Source organism: Rhipicephalus microplus, chromosome 9 (genome assembly GCF_043290135.1).
Source record: "Rhipicephalus microplus isolate Deutch F79 chromosome 9, USDA_Rmic, whole genome shotgun sequence".
Taxonomy (NCBI): Eukaryota; Metazoa; Arthropoda; class Arachnida; order Ixodida; family Ixodidae; genus Rhipicephalus; species Rhipicephalus microplus.
The window spans coordinates 12,356,413-12,381,249 of NC_134708.1; the positions used below are offsets into that span (position 1 = coordinate 12,356,413).

The 24,837-nt window shown below is 44.0% G+C and overlaps 1 protein-coding gene across 2 annotated transcripts in view; it reads right to left on the reverse strand.

The window, feature by feature from the left end:
• LOC119163474 (uncharacterized) overlaps positions 1-24,837 on the reverse strand; it is a 403,044-nt gene that overhangs the window by 298,812 nt on the left and 79,395 nt on the right. The window lies entirely within an intron of this gene.

Sequence of the window (24,837 nt, forward strand, 5' to 3'; positions counted from 1 at the left end):
GCAAGGTTTAATGCTTCCCGCCCACTGCAAAGAACTCAGCAACAATTTTTCATTGTCAGGAGCCACGTTCAGCGACAACAAAGTGCACATATTTTTTTTACCTTGCAGATGGGTAACAAGTAGCTCGTTTACCCGTTCAAAAGTGTCGTGGTTCAGGCGAGTTGGTCATCCATTACCTCAGCTTGTGTTAGCGCACCACATATGAAAAAAAAAAGAGGAGGGGGAAGACGACCAAGGCATCTATCAAAGTAGGCGCCTACCTTTTTAGACATCTGTGTCGTCTTTTCATTTTTTCTTCGTTTCATATTAGTCGCGCTAATACAAGCTAATTTCGTTGAACCGCAGTAATATGAATAGTGATTTCGTAGGTGTTGTTATACTTCACCAAAAATTATGACATATGGGCTAGTCAATACACATTGTGAAAATCCAGAATAGAAACACAGCGAGCTCTGCCCCAACACAAATATTCGCTCAGAATTCATTATTGGGAGTCTCAAAAACGTCGGTGACTTTTTTTTACTTTATCCCACAATTGTAACGATAGCAAAGTACGAGCGTTCTGAGAGCAGCTTTGTGCCAAGAACGGCGAGGCAGCTAAATCATGCGTGATTTATAGGCTGTAATTATGAGGTTTCATATTTCACTGTACTTGCCACTGCAGCGCACGTAATTACAAAGTTCAAGTGGCCGCCCACAATATACAAATTAAACGCCAAGCAACGAATGCGATAGTAGCATCGGCGTACAAACAGCACTCGTAGACAGCATAAAGAAAATGGAAACTACTCTCACGTTTCTATAACCTCGCTCTTCTTTTGGCCTTGAACTTCGCTGTAGACGATGCTCCTGTTTTGTTTTATTCGAGCAACCGATAAATTACGTTCTCCCCAAGCTCTGCAAAGCCCCCTATTCCGCCATCATCATCTTTCTTCGCTGCTGGCTCCTTTTGGCACCGGTCTTGCGCAAGTTTGACAAATGAGTCGGCTGATTGTTATTGATCGTACTGTTCTTTATCTCAAAGGATAACTGTAGCCTTAAAGCCCAATAAGGCTTTAGAGTTGAGCGCAACGACCACATGTCGCTGGCGTCAGCGCGTAGGCTTTTAAAAAGCCCTCTTGAAAAAAACGACATGAATGAATTTCAACCAAAATAAAAAAAATAATAAAGCATTAAAAAGGAAGACGTAAATAGAGACTATGTTTGCTTTCAACGCAAGTCACTATGAGGGGATTGTTGCCATTTCTTAGAGAAACGCAGCTGAAAGAAAAAAACAGTGGGGAACCCTTAAGCTTAGCCTTTAAGAGTTGAACGTGATAGCAACATTGTGTTCTTATTGCGTACTTCAAACACTCATTCTATGAAATCTTTTCGAACTTGCTATGTACCAAATACGTGGTTTCAAGGGTGCAGTAACATGTGTGCTGCTGTAGTGGGTGGCAGGCTTTAAACTATGAAGCCATTATGATATTCCCATGTTCTGATGTTCTGACGGCTGATGGCAACGTACGCTTGTACGACGCATTATTACGGCAATACATCATGCTTTATTGTGAAGCATGTCCACAGGGCGTGTGTGTTTGTTAAGCATGAAAGTTACTTTACCTACATTTCGAAGCAGAAGAAGTTATTTTTTCTGTATTCATAAGCAGAAGCGTGGCTCTATAGTGTCGTGCGTGAAACTGTTTACAAATATTCCATCTATCTATGCTCTTCTCTCCTCCGCTGTACCACTCATTATACTTTGATTTACAAGGTCATGGGGTGTGTAAAATATTTATATCTACCAATTTCAGAACACTCTTTTATAAACTTCATTCTGAAACACTACCCGTTAAAGCTTGGCTACGAATAAAAAGTATTTTCGTCTACACTGTTAACTGAAGTCTGTGTGATGCCCCTGACACAACGGAGCGTTGCTTCGTGAGCTGCAAAGACTGCGTTCTATTCTGGAATGTCCTCTAACGAACTCTACAGAACTTTTTTTTTCGTGCACTGTTCGTTAACTTAGGCCAACATCTCTTAATGAAAGGCCGCACAATATATTTTTCCTTACCAGTATAGACTGCCTGTGGAAGACGCGTATGCAGGACCGCAAAGCAAAGCCAATCATCTTTTCACGCACACATTTCGTCCGATTGGCTATTCCCTTAAAGAACGTTTGCGAAAAACTCGACTTTCAACCGGGCTAGCACCCCATCTTGGTTGAATTGCTTAATTTCACCCCTTTTATTGTTTAGCGCCGGATGACGAGCTCTCCCTAGACTATAGGGCATTAGCCTTCGAGTTTCTTTCTGAGCACTGCTTGTAAGCTTATTGTCGCTATAGGACTGCAACAGTGTAACTCTGTTTTATATTGTGTACTATTTTTATATTGTCTACTATTTTATTACCTATTTTATTAAATACCATGCTTAAAAAATTGTGGCTGTGTGGTAGAACGCGTGCTTGCCAAGCAAACAACCTGGGTTTGATCTTCACATAGACCCAGAAAATTTATTTTTACTTGAATTTTTCTTGAATTTGAGGCCACTCAAAGATTATTTTTAGCTCGCAACCAACGAAGTCGGCGCTGACATCGGAGCCGAAATTTCTGCGGCGCAAGCTCTTCAACGCTATCTCTCTAAAATTGTGTGTTCACAGACACTGCTTTGCTGTGTATAGTACTTGCACGATGCTATAGTAATGGCCTTGTTTTCTTTGTCACCTAGTGCCATCAAAGACGCTTCTCCATTTCATTCTCTATACCCCATTCACCGCTTTTGTTTTATTGATAGGATGTAAGGATATGGCGTGAAAATACTGCACCGGTAACTACTTTGCCCTTGCGGGTGTCGAACAGAGCCAGACCCGTAAGCAGACAAAAAAAAAGGGGGGGGGGGGGTCTAGGGGCCCTTTTCTTAGCTTGCTTGATTCTTTACTTGTTTGCTTGGTTGCTGTCTGTACGGAAGGGGGTGTGCGAGCCTTCAATAACTTGGTCACTGGAAGCATTCTGTAAGCGTTCTATATTACCTGCTATAATATTCGCGTTGTACAACCACATTTCTTAGACATTTTTCCGCTGCTCTTACTTCAAGTATTATCAAAATTTGTAAATGCATGCGTCGTGAAGGAACGTACACAGCCAACAATTCAATTGTCACCAACTGAAACATCCACCAACGCCAAGAGCAAAGTTGCCAGAATGTGACGAAGAAGCACGCCCTGCATCCGCAGAGCAGCTATCATCTGGCTGCTCGGTCGTAACAAGATCAGAGTTGAAATTCTCAGTGGAGTCTCTCAATCAGAACTTGCAGAAACTTCCGCAAATATTAACGGCCTAAACGACTACCAGAATGAAAATATTGGGGTCACTCCTCCATTTCCGCTTCACTTTTCCATAACATTCGAGTTTCTTTTCATATTACTTTTTTTGTGGGCTTCCTTGCCTCACATCTATAGGACATTCTCTTCTACGTCATTGCGAAATGCACCCGTTAAATATGAAAGCCATATGCCTGTTTATTTTTTTGTCAAACTATGTATGAGTCAGTTGACATGAACTTGAAATATTGCACCCTTCGCACATTTCAAACAGATCTATTGCAAAATCTTGACTTGAAAAAGAGTAAAACATAAAAAATGCACAGTAGCGTCAACTACACTTAACGACTGAGATACGAGTTGAGTCTTTGTGTGTTGACTAAAGATGACAGCTTAGCGCGCGGGTGGCATCCTTCTAGTTTTTTATCGACAAGCTGCATAAACTCTCGCTATTCCGTAACTCTACTTCTTATATTTTATTTAGTAAGGAAAGACAAGTTGATCCTTCACTCGCCTCTGTCATCCGTCAACCGATATATCATCGATACGAGCAAACGGTGCATTTTGAATGAGACGTGTCACACTTGCGGTCTTTAATGTTTGTACTAGTTCCTACGTCACACTTTTTTGTGGGCTTCTTTCTCCATACTCGTTTATTCTTTCCAGTAGCATCTATCACCTCGTTCAAGAAGCGCTGCTTATGAAATATTTAACGACTTCCATACCGGAAACCACACCACTTAATTCTAGACGGAGCCCTCTATGAGCACTTCTGTCTGCGTAAATCACTTGTAGTAGTACCTCAGTGAGAGGTTCACATGTTTAAAGTATTGGTTTGATTAATATGTTTAGATTTAACGTCCCGAGACCACCATATGATTATTAGAGACGCCGTAGTGGAGGGCTCCGGAAATTTCGACCAACTGGGGTTCTTTAACGTGCGCATGAATCTGAGCCCACGGGCCTACAACATTTTCGCCTCCATCGAAATTGCAGCCGCCGCAGCCAAAATTCAATCCCGTGACCTACAGATCAGCAGACAAGTACCTTAGCCACTAGACCACCACACGTTTAAAAGTAGGGTAAAATGTTTAGGGGATGCACTTTGAACAGATATCTTCAATATTTGAGCCCACTGAAAATCTACGAGTTTCATCAGTCCCACAAAGGTATTCATACAGGCCAGTTTTCTCGAACAGCGCCAAGGAAGCAAGCAAATAGAAATGAAGTAGGTATGAAGAATAACCAGAGAAACTTTCGGTTGGCTACCCCACACTAGTGCATTAGGGGAAAGGGAGCCAACAAGTGCTGGGCAAGGTGTTCAGGCATTACGTGCAGGGACAACAGTATGCCGTAAAATCAGTGCGCGTGTACAATGTGCTCTTCGCCTGATCCTACCAATTACAGCGGAACCTTTAAGCGTTTCGTTATGCAATGTGACGGCAACGGAAAACCATGACCATGTACCGGCTCGCGCTTTCGTCGCCCTCCTCTTCCTCCTCTGCTTCGATACCAGAACACGTGCTTTTGTTTGTTTGTCATGGCATGCAATTACTCTGATGAGCGAGAGAACGAGTACACAAGGACAAAAACGATGGAAATAAATAAAGTAAATATGCGAGAAGAAGAAATGTGCAATTTGGGACAAGTAAAGAGAGATAAATCGAGAGAAAGAATAGGTAAAAGGGATAAAGAGAGCGAAAGACAAAGAAATAGACAGAGAGAGAAATGTATTTTAATGTAGTAAATGAAACTGTGAGAAAGACAAAGAAATAGGCTGGGAGAGAAATGTATTATAATGTAGTAAATGAAACTGTGAGAAAACAAAGTGCAGGTGTGGAGGATGTAAAGCCTTTCATAGTATAGTATTTAGTTAGGAGTGAGAGAGGGCAATGAGTGGGAGAGAAGGAAAAGGAGGGCGATGCAGTAGGCTCCTTCGCTTTCTTATTTCGCGCTCCACTTATGCACAGCTGCCCCAATTTTTCACTCAGAGAGCTGCTTTCCCCAATCCCATCGTTTCAAAATGTCAGTTGTTACAAGAAATCTATACATAATTTCCTGTATATAAACGTGTGGTCAGAATAGAAACCTAAAAAATTGTTCAGGAGATATTATCCTGGCATCAAAATTGCGGAAAGTGAAACTTGGCGTGTGCATGTTGAATGTACTGCTTTCTTTTATTTCACTGCCCTGTGCCAATCGGCAACTGTGAACGCTAAATATCCATCCGATCAGTTGTCTGGAAGAGACAAACCAGTCATGCAGTTCAGTCACCGTGAGATATTTTGTGAGTTCGTCGGCAAACTGAAATCACCGTACGTTCACTCTGCGCAACAGGTACTGAATGCTGTATGTCCATTACTTGCAATCCCTCAGCAGGCGCCATGACTTGACTATCGATAGTGCAAAGTGACATGCTTGAGATACTGCGTGCAGTACTATGGAAAGCAGCAGCGTTTTTTAGGCTCACGTGAGCTTTCGGTACCTTCATCCCTTGAATATCTCCATCTTTTCAGCGTAGGACCTCCTCAAAGCGTAGGAGAGCAAACCAGACACATGTTTGATTGATCTTTCCGCCTTCCCTTTCTTATCTCTCACTCCCTGCTTATTCGTCTTCTTCCCATCATTATTATTTGTCATCATCACTAATTGCTACTTGAACTATCATAATCATTATTAATATGTATATTGTAAATTCGCCAAGCGACTCACGTTTCGAGGCCAGCACCGGGCCATGCGTCAATATTCATGCACCAATGAAATTACCAAGGTTAAGTTATAAGCGACTACAATAAAGGATCAGGATGTCACATCAGAAGTATCTGATCACCGACATGACCATAATCAAGAGAGCATCAGTTATTCAAAAACGACTCATGCAAACACGCACGTGACCGGGTCACATCTCAGCACCAGATGTTTTTCACGTACGACATCGCCACGACCATGATTCTTTAATGATATCCAGGGTTCTGTAACTTGGTGCAAGGTCACTCTGTTGATTTCCGCTCATATGAGCACCTTAGTAGGACCTCTGTTTAGAGCAGACAATACCGGCAATCTGTTTTACTATACTGGACATTATTTGCATCGCTTTTATTGTTCATGGCGTCTCATAAAGTTGCCGAAACTCGTATATCAGGGAGATTTTGTTGCTTTGAGAGCGAAGCTCCCTAAGCCGTGGGTCATGCGTCCGCGATGTATGCAGTAGTCGTCGTCGTAGTAGTAGGTAGCCACCTCCACGGCCAGACTAGAGGAGTAGCGCTCGCGCACCCTTTCTAATTGAGGAGTGAATCCACGCACGTTAATAATAAATAAAAAGATGGTTGTTTCTGTTGAAATAACCCACAGAGACGAGTATCGGTGACTTAATCTCCAATAAAATCTACCTTGAAATTGATGCTTACTAAAAAGAACTAGCATCGGAAGGACGCACTTCGAGCACTATCTGACCAAAAAGGTTAGCCACGTTAAACTCGCTGGGCGAAACCTATTTGGTTTTAGCAAGGTTTAGCAAGGTTTAGCATTGGTTGGGCCGCAATGCCATGAATTATGCTATAGCAGCGGTGAGATGTGGGCACTATAGACACGAAGCGCAGGACGTAAGAAAGTGCGCGCGCGCCGCTCCTCTAGTCCGGCCGTGCCACCTCTCGTTTAGTTCTTAAAATGTCCGCTGGATGGCGCTACTTCAATGTGAGGAATGTGATGGGTCACGGTTCGGGCTGTCACGGTGGATGGACGTGTTTTTCGAGCGCTCCGGATCGACTGCGCAGATAAGTGTTTTTGAATGTTTTGAGCTTATCTTTATAATTATAAGGCAGCGGTTGAAATCTTCGTAGCACTTATTTTATGGTACGGCTTTTTCGGGGGCCAGTCACCAGGTATTTATTAGTTAGTGCGGCTGTGTGTGTGTTTGAAATTGTTTTGTTGTTTTTTTTTCCTTTGCCACCCCGTGGGGGAGGTGAGCGTACATTGAACACGCAAATTTTTGTAGTAGAGCTTAGACTTTCTTTTTTTTCGTAGTGCACGGCTCGAGTTTAGTAATTATCGAGTATAGGGACAATTGGTGTCAGAAAGACATGGTTAAAAAGACTGTAAAGTGTTCGAGACTTGGAGTGGGTTTGAAAGTAGACCCAAGCGTAGAAGCGGATGGAGAAGAGGCTGACGCGAAGTGTAGGCAATGTGAGGTCGAGGAAAAAAATGGAGAAACTGATGGTTGCCCAAAGTGAACTGCTGGTGAGAATCGATGAGCTCGAGACTGCGTTGGCGACAGAGCAAGAGAAACGAGGGCAATGGGAGAAAGACTGAAGTCCACCGAGGAAGCACTAGCGAAGCTGAACAAAGAAGCGGCCTACGGAGAACAGTAGAGAAACGGCAACCAGAATGGTGGAGAAGGAAGAGCAAGCAAGTTTGGAAAAAACAGGTTTAGCCGGTTTAACTGTCGCAAGGCCCAGCTTCAGCGAGGTAGTGGTGGGGCTGGGAGGGGACAAAGCAGCCGGCGTCACAGGTGCAAGTAGCCCTCAGGTGCAGGACGCTCCAGCTGAAAAGTCACAGCATGTGATAATCGCCAGAAACTCGAATTTAAATCGATGCACAGAAGCCATCAAAGAGAGGGTAAGAGGTGACAAGAGGGTTGCAGTAGGGGCGTTCCTAGGACGCAAGCTTGAAGCAGTCATGAGGCAAGCGAGCGCAAAACTCAAAACTACAGCTGATAGACAAAACCTCGTGATAATTTCAGGCGGTTTAAACGATGTCTTAAATGAAGATACAGTAGGACTAGCAGCCACACTGGCGAAAGGCGTCGATGACATGCGCGCCACTTCTCCTAAGGTACAGGTAGTGATATGCACGATACCGGAGGTACTGGTGCGTGATAGCAACCTGCAAAGAGCGGTTGTCAACGCAAACAGAGATATGGCATATGAGTCGAGAGAAAGGCTTTGAGGTGGTGGAAATAAACAGAGATGTGCATAGGTGGGGTGGTTTTCAACGAGACAGAATTCACTTCGATGGGCGGCTAGGTCATGAGGTGGGTTGGCGACTTCCAGGACGCGCAGTAGCTTTTTGGGGGGGCAAACGAGCACTTCAGGGTGCAGGATAGCTAGTAACGAGGAAAACAGCCAGGGAGACTCTTTGACAGGTGGTATGGACAGATACGATTCCAAAGTGGCACCAGTATCTAAGATAAGTAGAGTCCGGGGCAGAAATAAACATAGCCACGAGCGCCGAGCCAATTCAGACATAGGGTATATTAACATGCAGGGTGGTAGGAACCGGCTGAAGTGGGAAGAGATAGAACAGCTAAGGGAAGAGAGGCCGATGGTATACGGTTTTGTAGAAACACATCTCAGGGACATGGAACAACCTCCGAACAATCCGGACTACGCGTGGGAGTATTGTAATAGAACAGAAGGCAGTAGAAAGGGGGGTGGTATTGGGGCATTCATTCATAAAAGTACAGACTGGCAAAGGGTCAAGCATGAGTGCAAGGAACATATATGGCTAAAAGGGAAAGTGGCAGGTCAAATGACACTCCTTGGTTTCGTGTACTTGTGGACGGGAGCAAAGGCCAGAGAGGAAAACCAGGCAATGGTAGAGTGTATATCAAAGGACATTCAGGAGTTAGGAAGAGAGTGCGAGATAATTATACTAGGAGACATGAATGCGCACATAGAAGATATAGATGGGTATACTGACCCGACAGGCAAAATGATCATGGATATGTGTGAAAGGCTTGATTTGATCATCTGCAACAGTACCGAGAAGTGTGAAGGGCAAATAACATGGGAGGTAGGAAGGCTGCAGTCGACGATAGATTATGCACTGATGTCACATAGGATGTATGATAAGCTCAGGGGAATGCACATAGATGAAGGTGGATCCAGAAGTCTGGGTAGTGATCACAAACGTATCAAGCTGAGTTTTGGAAGAGCAGTGAAAGTGGGAAGGAGACAAGATGAGCAACAACAGGAAAATTTTTATTCAGAAAGGCAAATTGAAATAGCCACTAAACAAATTGATAAAGTAATCACGGAGGATAATAAGACAGTGTGGACATACACGAATCTAATTAGACTCTTTGAGCTAGAGCTTGCTAAGACGCGTAACAAGTCACCCTGGAAGAGAAGACACAAACCCAAAAGTTGGTGGGATGAGGAAGTTAAGAGAGCCATAGCAAAACGTCAGGAAGCCTCTAGGGAACACAGACATGCTAAGCAGCGGGGTGAACCGACAGATGATGTTGAAAGAAAATGGTAAACCTTTCTAAGCTGTAGAAGGGCTGCATCTCTTCTGATCAATGAAAAGATTAGAAGAAAGGGAGCTCAGTGGCTGGCAGAAGTACATAAAAAAGATAGAAAGGCAGCTGCGAAATTTTGGAACCGTCTAAACTCCCTAAGAAATGAGACGAGCCTAGAGCAGAGTTTTATAACTACAGCCCAAGGTGCCAGGCTAGAAGGGGACGAAGCTATTGAATATATAAGAACAAGGGTGACAGAAAAACTTCAACAAAGAAGTACTTTATGCACCACAATAGACAAGGACGAATCAAGTCGTGCAATGGCTCCATTTTCACAACGAGAGTGGGAAAGGGCTGAGAAAAGGGTTCCTAGTAGTACATCAACAAGCCCATATGGCATTCCAATTAGGCTGATAAAGACATTAGGTCCGAAGTCTAAGCAGGCTTTGAGAGAGGCAGTGAGCAAAATAATAATCGATGGTGAAGTTCCCGATGGATGGAAACTTAGCAGAATGAGCATGATCTATAAAGGAAAGGGGTCAAAGCTGACATAAACAACTACCGTCCTATAACAGTGACATCAGTGGTCTACAGGCTGGCGATGCAGATTATAAAGGGAAGACTGCAGGCATGGATAGAAGATGAGCGGGTGCTGGGGGAACTGCAAAATGGGTTTCGGAAACACAGGAGGTTGGAAGACAATCTGTTCTCACTGACGCAGTGCATCGAAATAGCAGAAAAGGAACACAGGCCCCTGTGGCTAGCATTCTTGGATATCAAGGCAGCGTACGATAGCGTGGTTCAAGATGAATTGTGGGGAATACTGGAGACACTAGGCGTGAAACATGTAGTCACTAATCTTTTAGAGGGTATCTATAAAGGTAACAAGGTATTTATAAAGTGGGCAAAACAGGTATCCAAGCCTGCAGAGGTAAAACGGGGGCTTAGGCAGGGGTGCCCCCTGTCACCCTTATTATTCATGATGTACCTACAAGGATTAGAGGCAAAATTAGAGGGAAGTGGACTGGGCTTCATCCTCTCTTTAGTCAAACAAGGAAAACTTATTGATCAGGCACTACCAGCATTAATGTACGCAGATGATATAGTGCTAATGGCCAACAACAAAGAAGATTTGCAGAGTTTGATGGACATCTGCGGTAATGAGAGAGATAGGTTAGATTTTAGATTCAGTAAGGAAAAATCAGCAGTCATGATTTTCAATGACAAAGAAGGTAGTGAGCTTAGGGTACAGGAGGTCACGCTAGGGATAACAGATAAATACAAATATCTGGGCGTATGGATAAGCGATGGGACCGAGTACCTGAGGAAACACGAAATATACGTGACAACTAAAGGTAACAGGAATGCAGCAGTCATGAAAAATAGGGCACTGTGGAAGTACAATAGGTACGATGTTGTGAGAGGAATATGGAAAGGGGTCATGGTTCCTGGGCTGACGTTCGGCAATGCGGTATTGTGCATGAGATCAGAAGTTCACGCAAGATTAAAAATTAAGCAACATGGAATAGGTAGGCTTGCTTTAGTAGCTCACGGGAATACACCAAATCAGGGAGTACAAGGTGATATGGGATGGACATCAATTGAGGGCAGGGAAGCTAGCAGCAAGATAAAATTTGAGAAGCGATTGAGAGAAATGAAGGAGGAGCGTTGGTCTAGGAAGGTTTTCAGCTACTTGTATATGAAGAATGTCGATACAAAATGGAGGAAGCGAACCAGGAAGTTGACTGGTAAATACTTAGAAAACAGCAGGTGGCCAAACCAAAAAGAACTATCGGTTAAAAAGAAAGTGAAGGAAACGGAGACTGACATGTGGAAAATGGGCATGATTAAGAAGTCCGCACTAGAGATCTATCGAACTTTTAAGCAGGAAATTGCCAAGGAAAGGATCTATGATAATAGTTGGGGTAGTTCTCTACTGTTTGAGGCAAGGACGGGAGTACTGCGAACCAAGACATATCGGGCCAAATACGAAGGGGTAGACACAGTATGCAGTGCGTGTGGAGAGGAATAAGAAACTGCCGAACACTTGATAATGTTCTGTAAAGGGCTTCACCCTATAGTTCAGGATGATGGTGCAGAGTTTTTCAAAGCACTGGGGTTTAGGGACCGGGAGGGCAAAATGGACTTTAAGCAAGTAGACTTAACTAGAAGGAGGTTATCTGATTGGTGGCTAAAGTCAAAGCACGAGTGAAAATTAAACTCTTCTCTGCAAAGTACGAACCCTCAAACTCACGTTTTAAAGAAAAAAATATAGTTTTTGGGTTCATTAAGTATTACGGCTTGGTGGCGCTAGCCACCGCCCGATCTAAAGGGGACAGCCATATACATCCATCCATCCATCCATCCGAATGTATTGATTGATTGATATGTGGGGTTTAACGTCCCGAAACCACTATATGATTATGAGAGACGCCGTAGTGGAGGGCTCCAGAAATTTAGACCACCTGGGGTTCTTTAACGTGCACCCAAATCTGAGCACACGGGCCTACAACATTTCCGCCTCCATCGGAAATGCAGCCGCCGCAGCCGGGATTCGAACCCGCGCCCTGCGGGTCAGCAGCCGAGTACCTTAGCCACTAGACCACCGCGGCGGGGCCATCCGAATGTATGATGTAAAGAAGCGACGTGGCGGTACTTCGAGTGTTCACTAGATGGGCTGCAGATGGACAGACGCACGGATTGAAGGACAGGCAAACAGATGCACGGACGGACACATAGATGAATAGACGGATGGGCGCATGGATGCATGGACGCACGTACGGATACAGAAACGGACGCATGGTTGGACGCACAGACGGACGGACGGATAAACGCATAGACGGTAGCACAGACGGATGGAAGCAAGGATAAACGGACCTACAGAAGCGCGGACGGACTGACAGACGTTTTCTCATGCTCATCATTATGCACTCCATAAATATGCTGTGATTTTTTTGTTTACTTTTGCGGTTTCACCCTCTCTGTGGAAGAATTCATCGAGCGAAATTTCAGTAGCTTTTTCTTTCTCCTTTGGATGGAATTCTTCTGAGAGATGGCCCGCTGACACTCATGTCAGGGTGGTAATTCATCATTCCAGCTGATGAAGCTTCGCCCAAAGCCCTTAACCCGAGAGCAGCCTTTAAAATTTTCCAACCGCTCCACCAGGTTTCCAAATTTAATAAAGTTTCTCTCTCTTTTTTTCTCACCCTTCATTTTCAATCATTATTAGCCTTGTAATATGTCTCGCTTCCTTCTATTCAGAAGAGATTGATTGTTTTTTCCGAAAGGATGTCAGAACTTGTCTCATTTCCCACACTAGTGAAAATTTCTTATATTATGTGCTCTCTACGATGTGCGTTCTTATATACATTATTGACAAAACAGTTTTTATTCATAACTAAACGCGCATATGAAGCAAACTATTTGATGCGTTTAATTTTGTGCGTTGCTGCTTCAGGTGATTCATCAAATAACGTAATAAAAATATTTTCTATAAAACGAGCTGTCTCACGGCCATTGTAAAACCGTAAAACATATGTTTAGCTTAAAAGAATGCAAATAACATTATATATTATCTCCGGTGTTGCGTTATAAAACCAGAATATAATTATGAGGAACATAGTCGTGGAGGGATGCCGAAATTTAGCACACCTAGTATTCTTTAACTTACACTGGCATATCGCACGATACACAGGTCTCCAGTATGCAGCATTCATTGAAGAAATGGTGTAAAGATGCGTGGCGAAACTTCTATTATTCACAACGCGCTACATGTTTATTCGAATATTTTAGTCACGCGTGTTGTGCGAACATTTCTGATTTCCAACTAATGTTCGTTAAGCTAAATCTTCCAAACGTTCTTATCGCCATTTTTAGAAGGGAGGATAGTATACTGTTAGGTGAGTTGATTTTTCATTGTCAGGGCTCACTTAGAGCGTGATTTTTTGAAGAACCATAATTATTAGACGGCACAAAGAGCATAGCATGCACCAAACAGAGATTGGTTATTTCGACGAGCAAATGTTAAAGTGTTTCTGATTTTTAAGCACGCATATGTGGGGGTTTTCTTTAAAAGTGCTGAAATAACTTTAACTGAAACTGTGAAAAAGACACTTTTTTTTTATACCGAAATTATAGAGGGGCCTGCTCGAACTATTTTTTTTTGCCAGCGTATTCCTGCACTATAAATACCTGTAATAAAAAATGCGGCTAAAGTCTATGCATTCCACTATTGTCGGTTTTCTGAACTAAAATTTGTTCGGAGGAGCTTGCTCGGAGATGATCGCGTAACCCGCGAATACTCCATACAGATCTCCTACCATCATATACAGACCTGACAACGTCGCTATATATACATTACATGTAGAAAGTTCGTTCATTTACGTTTGTAGGCACTATGTACATTTTGATGAACTTATATAGACCTTATGTACACACAAGACTTGTTCTTGCAAAGTACAAGAAGGGCGTCCCTCGATGAGCTCAGGAACTCGTTTCCCTTTAAGAACAATTGTTTTATGTTCAGTAAAGTAAAGTAATATAAACGTAATCAGCTTGAAAAAAAAATAACAAGGAGCAAAGTTTACGGCTTACCCTTCTTGCTTAAGCATTCAGAGTTCCTCTCTGTGTACAGCGAGGGCGCAGTAATACGTCGAGATTGCTATTATCAGCCAAGACACGCCTCACGTTGATACCGCTTACGTATACGTAAACACAAGCGGACTGTGAGTAGAGCGCCGTGCTCAAGCCTCTAACATGGCGGTATGCACACGACAGCCGACAGATGGCAGCAAATTAGCATAAGGTCCATAGCGTAAGTATAGAAAGTGCACCGATTTCCATTCATTTGTAAGCGTTTCAAACCTCTCCGATTCTTGTTATCAGTTCATTCTGATCCACTGGGTTGCTTGGAACCAGCCCGTACGATCTCTAGTGTATTTTCTGCATTTAGTTTCTATATTCGGTTGAATGGAAGGTTTCCTCGGGAGCCGTACGGACTGGTGCTCATCGGAAAATCAGTAACCGTTAATCGAGTCCCATCGATCTAATGAAACAACATGAAACCGGAAGAAAAACGATGCGGCAACGTTGGTTCCGCATTGGCCCAAGTAGTGAGAGTTAATGTGTGGTATACGCCCATGGCGAGAAGACGCGGATAAACGAAAAAAAAATGTGCGCGAGACAATCGCAAGAACGATGTTCTAGCGCAACCACTGCGCTGCATCAAGAACAGCGCTCACAAAAGCTAGGAGCGAACAAAATAAGTAACCGTCCAACGACTGCGTCTTTGCAATGGAAATGGGGCTCCAAATTAACCAACTGTGATCTGCAATTTGTACGGAGAAACAATGCCGACAGAGAACGGAGAGGGCGCCACACAAAGGGCACAATATGGGGATGTTATTTCAGCTCCTTGAGTAGAACCGCAAAGCTTGCAACCAACGACTCTTGAAGCTTCCCAACTATGAAATGAGCGAAGAACTACAAGACATCCTTCTGCTTTAGAAATGAATGTCCTCGCATCCGCATTAGTTTGCTAACACGGTGCCTTTCTGTCGATCATAATGATAGAAGAGGCACTCATTTCAATGATACAGTGCGTTACTAAACCAAAGAGAGCAAATAAGTGCGTAGAGTCTTGTCGCATTTATGGTTACTAAAACATTGTTTCATGACAATGAACCTCAGCCAACTAGTCTGACCTTACCACCCTGCTTCAAACTGTGTTCATTACGAAGCCTCCATGGCTTGAACATTCTAGGATACCTGAACGAAGCGAGCACTTCCGTGCACTTTCCTCTAATATTGAGTGCTAGCATCGTTGTCGAAGCACTGTCCGCTTAACCAGCGTACACTCGCTCATGTTCTTGTTTTGTGGTATACTAGGGGGTTAAAAACATTCGTTGCGATCACCGCTTTAGGTTCGATCGGGTCGTGCAACTACTGATGACGAGCAGTGAAAGGCCGTGCTGCTTCAGCACAGAATTAGAGGAAAAGCTGTGACCCATCCGAGGAGCCGAGGAAGCTGCCAAACACCGAGGGCTCCTGGCTTACGCCTAGGTGGGCGACCCACACCGTAAATAACGCTTAGAATAGCACAAAGCTGAGATCGATGGGACTTATTTATTCTAAAGGATAGGGCACGAAAACAAAAACACAAAAACAAATTCAGAATACCAAGGTGTTCTGGTTGCCCACACTGTTTTTCAAAATTGATACACACCACCGAAGCCTACGGATTTTTATCATAAAGTTTCACCCTCAAACTCTCAGGTGCTCGTCAATGAACCGCAGCTTTTCGAAATTTGCGAAGCCCTCTGCTACTGCAGTGCTTCAGAGCCGTACTATGGTTTAGGAATGCAAAACCTCAGATGTTACTATATTATTCAGGAATTGAGCAGCCCTCTGTTGAGTGGGCTAGTAGTAGTTTTTTCTTCAGATTATTAAGGCAGAGATGTTGAAAAAAGGGACCCGGAAGTGCGTCGCTGTTCAAGAAAAGATAAGAAGTTTTGTTCGTGCTCTCACGCGTCGTCACGATTGATTTTCGCTCACCGTCGTGCTGTGTCGGGCACAAAATTGAGTGGCGCGTGGTCGGAGTGGTGGCCATGGTTTAGAAGAAAAAAAAGTTAGAATACGCGCCGTAGATCTTGAACTGAAACGCGACAGCAAAATAAATCGCTGGTCGATGTATCTCCCAAGTTGCAACTTTCTTCCGATGTGCGCAGTCACTGTTGGATATCGAAAATTTGTGCCGTTCTCGGCTTAGCACTTGACAAATTGCATGTACGTGCGTGTTCCACGTGTGTAAAAATATATTTGGGGGAGTTTGTAAATATCGATGTTGGTACCTGAAAGCGTGAAGCGTACAGGATAACTGCGGTATCATGTGTGTGAGTGCGTTTGCGTGCGTGTGCGTGTGTGTATGTGTAGGGATGAAGGAAACAAGATTCATGCCTCAAAATAAAATGTTTCTCGCCTTTGTCAAAATAACAGCATTACCACGGGCATTACAGCTTATCAGCTCACTTCCTTTGATTACGCAGACCCAGTGAGAACTTAAATCATGAAGTTCAGTGCTATGACAAAAAATAAAATACTTTGGGCTCCGTATTACACTCAATTACGCAATTTATTGACAAAAAAGGCAACAAGTTTAGCAATGCTGACGACAGTACCAGCAGTAAGGTCGAGTGCAGTCACTGTTTTAATACACTAGAGTTTCCCTCTCTGTCATTTCACCCCCCCCCCCCTTGGGGGAGGGGTTGAATTGAATTTAAGAAGTAAAATTCACTGTATAATTTCCTTCGAAAACTAGAAGCGAGAATTCTAGCTTTAATATTTGCAAAGGCGCAGCCTGTGACGTAGGCATGCTTCGATATTGGAAGGTAAAGATGTGAGGATATAGGAGCCTTATATAGTTGCTGAGCTGGTACCTAAAGTGTGTTTCGGTCTCACCAACATGCTTCATTTTATACATAGAGCAGTCGACAAGGTATACTACGTTATATATGTCACAGTTAGAGCCACCATGTATTTCTAAGCTGAAATTCGATGCATTTAGTGAACTATAGTAAGATGGTGCCAGGCTATGCAACGGGGTTTGTTGCACAGGCAGCTGCTGGCCGGTTCACTGCGTTGGCTTTTCGACGATATGAATGATTGATTGATACGTGGGGTTTAGCGTCCCGAAACCGCCATATGATTATGAGAGATGCCGTAGTGGAGGGCTCCGGAAATGTCGACCTCCTGGGGTTCTTTAACGTACACCCAAATCTGAGAACACGGGCCTACAACATTTCGGCCTCCATCGGAAATGCAGCCGCCGCAGCCGGGATTCGAGCCCGCGACCAGCGGGTCAGCAGCCGAGTACCTTAGCCACTAGACCACCGTGGCGGGGCGACGATATCAATAGTTCACGCTTGTTTTGTACTGTTCTGTACCTTACACGCAGTGGTTCTCAGAAAATCGATTCGTTTTGTGGAAGCAAAAGAAGGTGTTTTCTTGGAAGAGTGTTTACATTCTGCGCATCCGCGGGAAACGTTAGGACAATGTTAGTACAGAAGAAAACTGGCGCTTCCGTTTTAGTTTAAAAAATGTGATTTGCAGTTATAGTTATTTGCTAACTTGGTGACATTGTCAATTATCTTGGATGTGTATTTCTTCTTGACTTGAGCGCTTCGAAGCTGGGGAGAACTAGCGTTGAAATCATTTCATCGGGAGCATGTTCCTTTCAATCGAAGTGCCAGACTATAATGCAAGCGAGTTTCACAGTGCTTGGCTGCCCATACATATACATGTGGGGAACGTCAAAGTATTTCATAGCAGGGCCGTTTCCGTCACTCGTACTTGAATTGAGGTGCACGGGAAAGAACCTCAGCTGTTGGTAGAAATTCCCGAAGCCCTCCACAATGTCTTTCATAATCCTGTCATGGTTTATGGACATTGATTCCCAACACTCGATTATTTGTCTTCGATTAAATTAAAGTTTTCGTATTAAATCTTTCCAGGTTTTGGCGACCACGGTTACTGTTCTTATGCACAATAGGTTGGAACTACGGCTCGGCTGGGAAGTGGCATACCCACTAGATAGTGGGTATGCCACTTCCGTTATGTTTTTTTTTTTTGCTAATCGATGAATATATTTCAGGTTCGCACTTCAAGCCTACCTCTAATTATTTGCCGGCCTATGCTCCTGTTCCGGTTGTCGTCAAGTTTTAGCTATTGTAGAAACCATAGCGTGAAGCATAATGCACGCAAAAGTTTCAGAAGATGCATCGCGTCTTATGTCTCTTAAGGTTGACTAAAATACAAAGATAAGAGGACGCTTCGCCGTATGTTTTTTTTTTAGTGCTAAGCACTTCTTAGTGAACTTCGGGGACTATCTATCTATCTATCTATCTATCTATCTATCTATCTATCTATCTATCTATCTATCTATCTATCTATCTATCTATCTATCTATCTATCTATCTATCTATCTATCTATCTATCTATCTATCTATCTATCTATCTATCTATCTATCTATCTATCTATCTATCTATCTATCTATCTATCTATCTATCTATCTATCTATCTATCTATCTATCTATCTATCTATCTATCTATCTATCTATCTATCTGCCAGAAATAAATCTGCGCGTTTCGTGCAGATTGGGTGGTTTTTATCCGTTAACGGGATGGCGTGATGTGGAATAAACTTGGAATCACCCGATGTACGAAATTGCGGCCCCCTATGGTGTACCGGTCATCTACGCATTTCCATGATTTTTATGCGGTGTTTCTCGAAAACTTGTACTTGTCGGCGACATACCGTTTGTGATATGGAAATTCAATCTTTTATCGAGATCACTCGCCCTTTCACGTGGTGATATTCCGTTGTTTCCTTTCGATGTAGAATTTCATTGTTTCAAGCAAGACCGTCGTTGTCTCACGCAGCAGCAGAAGGGCAATGCTGCTGAGTCCGTGGATGGAAGTCTCATACCCGACACGCAGGAAGGAAAAATCAGAAGGGTAGCATTGCGAAATGCGAGAGATAAATGAATGACTGGTTGTAGCTCAAGCACGCACACGCCAAGAATCGCTTGCCCCCATTTACCCGGCAGGAAAAAAGTGCTACTCAATCCCCCTCCACCCTCTTTTTAAAAAATTCTATGCACAAGTTGTTACAGTACTCTGACCTCCCCGAACGGTTTCACAAACATCGCCTCTACGGTAGTGGCGCCAGAACGAACTTGGGACTTTTCTTTTTTCCACTGCGATAACACGCACGGCCCCACCTTTTCTGGAGCAGCCGTGCCTCCAACGTAACTCTCGCCGAAGCGCACCGTGACCGAGCATCAGCGGCGGCAAATTGAGATGAGGGGAGGCGTGCACCTCGCTCCACTCTCTTTACCGCTGCTGCCCCAATTAGAAAGAGTTGGGCCGGTCGATTTTTGCCGGGACGACCGCAAACCACACTTCATTTTCCTGCTTTTTTTTTGCTCTTCCGAAAAAAACTTGGCGAGCTGGGCAGCGCCTACGACGACCAATGACCCCACGAAGCCAGAGCGCCGACGCGACCCAGATGTCAGTCTGCAGAACGAGCACTGCTCCCGTGCTCCACCTTGTTTCATAACGCGAGACGTTCCACACCAATTAGCGCAATGGGGGCGCCGTAGGTACGGCTTGGGACAGAGGGCGACAGTTCTTGGTATAAATAAGGAAAGACGTATGGGGCCTACCTGTCGTTACGGGAATGTTACAGGGATTAAGTAAGCGACACAGGTAAAAAAAATGGTTAAGGTAGCTTCTCACAAATGGTGCAAAGCCTAAAGAAATTACAGTTCTGGGCAGCCTGTCTTATTTCTTTAATTTTCTTTCTTTCCTTCTCTTTGTCTCTTTCTATTTTCCTCTCTTTACGTGTATTTATGTGTCTGCCCTGTCTATCTAATTCTTTCTCGTTCTGTCTTCTTTCTCTTTCTGTCTTCTTTCTATCTCAGTACTCGCTCACCCACCCATCATGGTTATTTCATCCCACACTGAAGTAATCGGTGCAAATGTTCTGTGAGCGAACCAAAAAAAATGAACAAGAGTTTGGCTGTGCGAAACCACACTCTCAAGAAACAAGACACTGACACACAGGTACTTTGTGTCCATGCCTTCTCCTCTCTTGTGGGTGCGTTTTTGTGCTGATATTCTCTTGATGTATATAATGAACCAACTCTTTTAAAAAAAAGTTTAGACGAAGAGAATGAGCATCATGAAGAAGAGGACGAAAAGAGCCCGTGCTTGTTCATGATGATGATAGTGTCCTGTTCACTCTGTTCACTTAGCCATGCTAGTTTTGCGGTCACTTAATCAGTTCCGGCGTTTCAATTTGAGTGACTGTACGTAACGGACACAAATGAATCAGCATGGTTGTTGGCTTTAAAAGCAGACTTTCTTCGCCATTCATTTTTAAGCACGGTTCTCTTAGTACTTGGGTATCATCTCAAATAATAAAATAATACTTAGTCGCTGAAATAAAAATAGGTTGAAGCCATGCCCAATCTTTGATCTCTTGAAGCCACGCACTACCATGTTGAAAGTCCTATTCAATACGGTGGTACACACATACATAAAGGTTGGTCTCTTCAAATATAAGGAGAGGACAGCGATATGAATATAATGAACAGCGATATACTTGCATCAATAATAGATAAGGGAATGTTGATAATGGTGGTTTTCAGTCATCTGCTTTGTGACAAACTGAATGCTTTTACATAGTACTCCTATTCGCCTTGCCCTCGCCATTGCTGTTTTTGTACTATCGCCTAAACTCTACATACATTTACATCAGTCGCATAAAGGCTCACTGAGCTTAGCATCACGAGCAGCCCCTAACCAGGCCCACTACTTTCATAAGAAGCTGTCAAGCAACGAACACAAAGAGAGCGTATTGTCGTTCAACAACTGCGTAACTAGAAACCGCTCATATTCAAAGGACATTGAGGTCCTTTGAATGAGGTTCCACTCTCGCGTCAGGCGCCGTGAGAATCGTGCTCCCGTCGTATGTTTGTGCGAAAAGCCCAAAGGAACAGTGAATGAAGAACAAGAGAAAGGCGAGTTTAATCGTGGCTGTGTGCGCTTTTCTACCCTACACAAGAAAACAGAAGAAAGGAGTGCTCCGAACGTCCCTCAGAGCTCGAGCACGCTAGGGTAAATCGAGTTGCACGAAATTGCTGTAGCAGGACTGCGTCGACGCCGACTCTACGGCTGATGAAATGCATACGATCTGGCCGAGCGCCAGGCGGTGGCGCCCGGATAACCGGTGACGGTGTCGTACAGATACAGTTGTCGCCATAGTTCGATGATAAATCGCCTCGCTTTTTCACGAGCTCCTTCGTTGTGTAGTCCTCGAAACTAGGTCTGATGGCATTTTAATTCACTTAGTCGCACTATAACGCCTGAACGTTGCAAGCAAACGGCGACCGTGTTTTGCGTGTCGATCCGTCTACTGGGATTCTAGCTTTCTTCTAATAGGTCCGCCTAAACCAGAAGACCTTGACTTCGAAACGCGAACGAGCAGACAGAAAACGAAGAAGAAAGAAAATGAAAGGCATTTTCATAAGGGTGCGTGGGGAAATCGCGCGTTTAATGGCGACCGTTCATCGCGTCTTCCATTTGCACAGGAATGTTCGCATTGTCTGACGGTGCTGTCATCCCAGTATTCATTCTTAGACATCCCTCCCCAACACCTCCCGTTTGCCAGCTTCATCTCCATCGTTTGGTTTCATAAAGGGACCACCGCACTCTTTAGCCTTATCCCATTTTGTCCGAGGACTTTGTTGGCAATCGCAGAAAAGTTTGTATAGCTAAATATGGTCGGTACAGCTAAATATTGTTGGTACCAACATTCCATGTGAGTCCCATTCTTACCCCTTTCCTATATTATTTATTTGTGAAGAAGCATCAAAAGGAGCCATTGTGAGCGTGAAAATGAAACGAAAAAATTGTGGCAGCTCAGCTCAGGAATGCATAGCGACTGGTATATTCACAGCCATCTTTATATTGACATATATACCCCGTAAAGTGAGCACGGGCATGACCACCACAGCATCTTTCTTGGAAGAGCATCGGACGTGTTATAGGAAGGTTGCCAGTTCAGTACGTGCCCGCGGAAAATTTTTTCACCCACTTTCATTTCTTTATACTTACATTGCAATTACTACTAATCACATCCCCTATACTTTTTTTGCATCAATTTGTATGAGTTCCGATTGATAATGTGTCTAACAAAGAAACATGAGCATTTACATTTACACTTCTTTCCTTAATGTTACAAGGTGACACTTCCTTTGGGAGACATTGTAATGGAAGGTTCCCGCTAAATTCGACCAGTCGGGGCTCTCTAACGTGTCCCTGGAACTGCGCAGGCATCACCGGCCCCCAGCGTCAGCCAGCGTATTTATCGATTCGCCACTACAGGCCGCTCATTTGCGGTCAATCAGTAGATTACACATAAACTTTTGCATTGGGCAAGTCTCGTAGCTGCCTGACTCATGTACCTGGAAATCATTCTTGCAGATATCGGAGGGAGGTGTCTGTAGTCACCCGTCTAATGAAGGTTCAAAAGTGCGAAGCGCATTCACGGAATCCTAATTGCTCGTATCAATCCGCCGTGGTGGAGCAGTGGTCACGGTGCTGGCTCGAAGGTCGGGGGTGGAATCCAGGCCACCGTGGTCTCATTTCGATGAAGGTGGGATGGTAGAGACCCATGAACTGTATAAAGTCAGGGCGCGTTGAAGAACACCAGCTGTTCGAAATTTTCCGGGCCCTCCCATTAGGACGTCTCTCAATCATATCGTAAATTCGGAACTTAAAACTCCGGATAGTAATTATTCATATCCATAATTTAGGCGGTTCATGAACACAGAGCTTCTATATGTATCCCCATCTCTGCTTTACCTTCGTAGGCTAACTGCTTTGAGTTGATGGCAGTTCCTTGGAATAAACGTAACGGTAAACATTTACACATACAATGAGCCAGGCGGACAGCGCTAACTACGGTGGTTCTTGCTTTGGTAAATGTTTAGCCCCACCGCGTAGGTATAAGGACTAAGCACTGGCGTCATCAAAGATGAAATCACAATGCCAGCCCAACGAAAAGCTGCATCTCACTATCATTACGTCTGTTTACTCCTAGCAACTCAGCGGAAACTGTGAATGGCATGACGAAATGGCGTTTGCCGTCATCAGAACATTTGCAATGCGCGGAAACGATTCTTGAGGTATCACGGCCCAAAACAATGACTTCATTAAGAAAGAAGCTGCAGTGCAGGACTCCGAAAGTTTCGACTCCCTGGGATTATTTAACGCGCACCTAAATGGAAGTACATGAGCCTCGGCTATTTTCACCTCCATGCGGCCGCTGTTGCTGGCGTTCGAACACGCAACCTTCGGGTCAGCTATCGAGCACATTCACTACGCCACCATGGTGGGTAATGCACAGAAGTACACGTTTAGCTACAATGACCAGATTATAGGAGCATGGTTGTACACAGTTCGCCATCGCGCTGCTAATTAGCTAGTTTCTTAGCTAGCTCAATTGGTAGAGTGACCACCCCGGAAAGGCGTTGGTCCTGGGTTCGATTGCCGGACCAGGACGAATTTTTCGGCAACTAAGCGGCTTTTGTTTTCCGCAAAATCCGTACGCATTTTCTTGTGCCTTCATGCCAGAAACGGGTGGTTGCCTAATTTCAGTCTCTTATCCCTTCCGCCACCTTTGCGGTCTCCGCAGAACTCATTTGCGTTACTGTTGACGCTTGCGACGCACTGTTTCAACACGAAGATAGGCACACAAAAACCGCAGGTAGAATACAACATGAGCGCTCGTGTTGTGTTCTGTCTACCTGTGGTCTTCGTGTGTCTTTCTTGTTGAAACAGCAGTCGCAAGCGTCAACTGTACACGTTTAGCACAATGAAAAAGTCACACCTTCATGTTTTGCGAGCAAGTTATTTGGTTGGTTAAATTTTGGGTGTTCTTGGCGTTTCAGTATGACACAGAGCGCAGCGCGAAGAAATATAGGAAGTGGGCATGATAAATCAAAGAGGTGGAGGTACTGAAGACAACCAGAACGTTTGGTTTGCTACCCTCTTTTAGTACCAAAGAAATACAAAAATAAAAAAAAACAAAGCGCCCCATCACCCCTCCACCCCCCTCCGTACACAGGCAAAGAAGAATGCACACAACGACAAAAATGAATCCTTAAGGGCGACGTTTCTTTAAAGCTGTCGTAGTGCACGGATAGCTTTTATCCATAGACTGCGCGTAACTTTCAAGAATTTCCGCATAAGAAAATAATGGGCCAGAACCAAGCTTGCCTAGCCTGAAAGTTAGCTGTTGAAACAATCATGTTGCTTTAGTACTTGTTTTGCTAGTAGGCATAGCATGGTTGATGTGAGTATAAATATCGCTATACTAGACGGTATATAAAAGGAGAAGTTAGGATAACATCTGTCTTGTCCTGCCTTCAATTCCTATAGGTTGTCTAGTATCATGCTATCTCTACTGAAATGAAATAGTTACGTCATTTGAGTACGGCGGCGCAACACGACGGCGTTCTTTTTATGAGCTATAAGTGTATATGTATCTTGTCCGTCTTTCCTTAGTGGTGGAGCATAGACAAGTATTCAGAATGATAAACCTGTCAAGATACATGGTTATTCAGTACCAAGCTTGCGAATGTGTTTTTAAAATGCTCGCGGGAGTAGATAAACGTTTGCTCCGAGGCCTTGTTGCATTCATAACCTGCATAACTCTCCTACAGGAATCCTG